Raw genomic sequence first — 2,674 nt, forward strand, 5'->3', positions numbered from 1 at the left:
CAGCCTGTACAGAAATGAATGTCTACTAGTAACACATATTTTACCATGTCTCTAATTAAAGTCTCATGTATAAGCCATGGGTATTGTGTTGTAGGAATTTTCAACCTCAATGAACCCATATAAAAACATACAATCCAGTTATTATAATTGCAAGTTATATGATTAGATTGGGAAGATCTAACAGTATATTAACTTATTCCCCATCTATAAGACCCCTTGACACTTCTGGATTCTACTGGAAACATGGTTCTGGTCCATTGCAGATACCTCTTCTTCTTCCTTCATCCTCTCATCCTCTCTATCTCTCTACCTGCCCCCACACTTGAGCACCCCGTCCCAACATTTCTCTCTACTTCTCAATCACAGGATCTAGCCTTTATTGACCAGTTAAATTGAGAGAAATTTACCATGAAATCTCCTGACTATGTGCTGTACTGCAGGAGCAACCCCTCCTGAAGAAGCAGAATTAACATCACAATAAAAACAGTGTCAGGCCAACCCATAACAGTGTTGTATACATATACATGGACTTATGATCTGTAAATAAACTATTGCATAACTTTTATTTAAAAAATTATGAGCTGGTATTTGGATAGTTGTATTCACCTACCGAAATGTAAATATTGCACTGAAGTGAAGAAATACGTCATATAAAATGAGTGAAGGAGATATAGAACTGTGAATAAAAAAGGAAGCAATATAGACATTTCACATAAAAATGTTCACAGTATAATTTTAATCAAATATAGAAGAACAAACTGGATAAAATTTCTACCTGATTAAGGGGAAGAATTTATTTAGTTCAGTACTTTATTTCTATCACTTCAGAAGTCTAAAACCACTGAACTCACCACTTAAAAAAGTATTCTCCCAAGTGTTTGCAAAGCCTTCTTAATGTCTTTGTTCCTCAAGCTATAGATGAAAGGATTCAGCATGGGGGTAACCACTGTGTACATTACTGAGGCCACCATGTCCTTCCAAGAAGAGGAAGTAGCATCAGAACTAAGGTAAACACCAAGGCCTGTCCCATAGAATAAAGAAACTACTGATAGATGAGAACCACAGGTAGAAAATGCTTTATATCTTCCATTTGTTGATGGGATTTTGAGAATAGAGGAAACAATTTTGGAATAGGAATAAAGGATCCCTGAGAAAGGAACAAAGCCAAGGACACATGTTACTATATAAAGAAGAATATGATTGATTTGTGTATCTGAGCAAGCTATTGTGAGGGCCTGAGCAAGTTCACAGTAAAAGTGTTTGATTATCTGATTGGTACAGAAGGACAGTCGCAGCATCAACAGGCTCTGGATCAGAGAATATGAGAAGCTAATAAACCAGGACACAAGAATGAGCAAGCCACTTAGTTGGGGATTCATAATGACTGGATAGTGAAGGGGGTGGCAGATGGCCACAAATCTGTCATAAGCCATCACAGTGAGGAGAAATGTATCCATGCCTCCAAAGACCATGAAAAAATACATCTGGGTGATGCATTCTGCATAGGTGATAGACTTGCTCTGTGTTTGGATGTTCACCAACATCTTAGGGAGAGTCGTAGAGATGAAACAAATGTCAGAAAAGGACAGATTAGATAGGAAGAAGTACATGGGAGTATGCAGGTGAGAGTCAATGCTGACGGCCAGAATGATGAGCAGATTCCCAAGCACAGCAACCACAAACATGAACAGAAACAGTGCAAATAGCATGGATTGATGTCCGGGATCTTGGGAAAATCCCAGAAGTAAAAATTCTAAAATACTTGTTTGGTTTTGTGATTTCATGTTGTTGACAAATAAGCTAGACACCTATGGGAGAGAAAGATTGGGAAACATATATCACAGTCTCTAATGTCTCTGTCCTTTTATGTATTGGGATAATTGTACATAAATGTTTTTTGACTATAAAAATTAGGAATCATGCATATTATCGTTCATTATAAAGACTGTCTCTTAATATTAACCTTCCCTTTGGGAGACTTTTCTTTTATCTCTTAACTCTACTTAGAACTACTAACTCTACAAATTTTTTATACCAATTGAAGACCCAATAACATCTGGAAGTATTTAGATCACAGCTGTCAGTTCTAAAAGTCCTGTAAATCCTTTCTCTATGATGGACTCTGGTCCCCAATCTCACTTCTCAACATTTTTCAGTGGTTACAGTCAATTTTGATCATTTAGAAAGTTTTTTATTTGTGAATATGATCATACCTTCTCTGTATCCATTCATTTTGAAATCTCATTCTTCTCTTAGACACCATTATCTTCTTAATGCCTGCCTGTTTTGTGTATGTGATACATTTCTTGGCTGTCTGGTTGATTCCCATTCCCATCAGGTCCCAATACCAGGTGAATATTTGACATAGAGGAAGATTTTCACACTGTTTTGACAGCTGAATTAATGAATCAATGAATGTAAGAACAAATAACTTTCTATTTTTATAATACTTCCACTACAATCAGGGCATCTGTACAAAACCTTTGACAACTCTAGCTCTAAAGAAAACTACTATAGAGAAACAAGATAAGTAAGATAGTAGGAAGGTATAGAAAAAAATGTGTTCACTTATTACCCTGGCCCTTCAATCAATTCTAATTCATTCATTTCCCAGCACATATACCTACCTGTCCCTAAAAAGTTATCCTTTGTTCCCTAAAATTAATATTTTTAT

The 2,674-nt window shown here is 36.2% G+C and overlaps 1 pseudogene; it reads right to left on the reverse strand.

The window, feature by feature from the left end:
- Positions 1–854: 854 nt before the first annotated feature.
- On the reverse strand, positions 855–1,835 carry LOC127689396 (olfactory receptor 7D4-like; annotated as a pseudogene).
- Between the last annotated feature and the right edge of the window lie 839 nt (positions 1,836–2,674).

This window comes from Apodemus sylvaticus, chromosome 7 (assembly GCF_947179515.1).
Source record: "Apodemus sylvaticus chromosome 7, mApoSyl1.1, whole genome shotgun sequence".
In the NCBI taxonomy this organism is placed as follows: Eukaryota; Metazoa; Chordata; class Mammalia; order Rodentia; family Muridae; genus Apodemus; species Apodemus sylvaticus.